Source organism: Bison bison, unplaced genomic scaffold (genome assembly GCF_000754665.1).
Source record: "Bison bison bison isolate TAMUID 2011002044 unplaced genomic scaffold, Bison_UMD1.0 scf7180017864519, whole genome shotgun sequence".
Taxonomy (NCBI): domain Eukaryota; kingdom Metazoa; phylum Chordata; class Mammalia; order Artiodactyla; family Bovidae; genus Bison; species Bison bison.
The window spans coordinates 6,055,185-6,056,184 of NW_011495072.1; the positions used below are offsets into that span (position 1 = coordinate 6,055,185).

Sequence of the window (1,000 nt, forward strand, 5' to 3'; positions counted from 1 at the left end):
GGGGGGGGGGGGGGTCGGCTGGGGGAGTAGGCAGTGATGTCTCTCACCAGATCACAGGACAGCAAAGAGGGGAGAGGGTCAAGAAGCGCAGGGGGTGGGGGTCGGCTGGGGCAGTAGACAGCGATGTCTCTCACCAGATCACCACACAGGACAGCAAAGAGGGGAGAGGGGGCAAGGAGCACAGGGGGTGGGGGTCGGCTGGGGCAGTAGACAGCGATGTCTCTCACCAGATCACCACACAGGACAGCAAAGAGGGGAGAGAGGGCAAGGAGAAGCCAGGAAACTCTGAGATTAGCAGAGGGAGCTGAGCATCAAAAAACAGGAGATGCTGAAGCTGTGATGACCAGCAGCATTTTCTTAAGACAACACTCAAGGATTTGTCATGATGGCTGCACTTTCATGGGTGTTAAGTGTCTGCAAACAGCACCTTCAATTTAACTTTCGATTAAAGTTCTTAAAATTTAGGAAGTAAAGCTTGGATAGCTATGTGATTACAAAAATCTTGGATATCCATTAGAAAAACCACAGGATGGAAATAAAAAACAAAGGCCATGAAGGTATTAGAGGTCTCTACTGGCCCAGGGAACAGACGTCTGCAATGTCCAACATCTCAGTGAAAACAATCTGCTTTCAAAAGGCAGAGGGTCTACGAGGAGGGTGAGGGTGGGGCAGTGGAGGCAAATGCTCTCCCCCTTCCCACTGCAGTTTTGGGTAGGGCTTTCAGTTCAACCCGAGGACATCTCTCAACTTGGAGAATAATTTGACCCTCAAAAGCGCCTCGAATCTGCTATGGCTTTGCAGCACAGCAGCAAGAGTGTTTAATATATAATAGATAAAACTTTCATCCAAAAAAATAAAGATTATTGGACCACGCCCCCCCACCCCAACACCAATTCCTAGTCTAAAATTAACCCATTACTTGTGGTGGAGAAGGCAATGGCACCCCACTCCAGTACTCTTGCCTGGAAAATCCCATGGATGGAGGAGCCTGGTAGGCTCC

General features: G+C 49.6%; 1 protein-coding gene across 2 annotated transcripts in view; it reads left to right on the forward strand.

The window, feature by feature from the left end:
- The window catches only part of BCAS2 (breast carcinoma amplified sequence 2), a 15,601-nt gene that overhangs the window by 9,789 nt on the left and 4,812 nt on the right, over positions 1–1,000 (forward strand). The window lies entirely within an intron of this gene.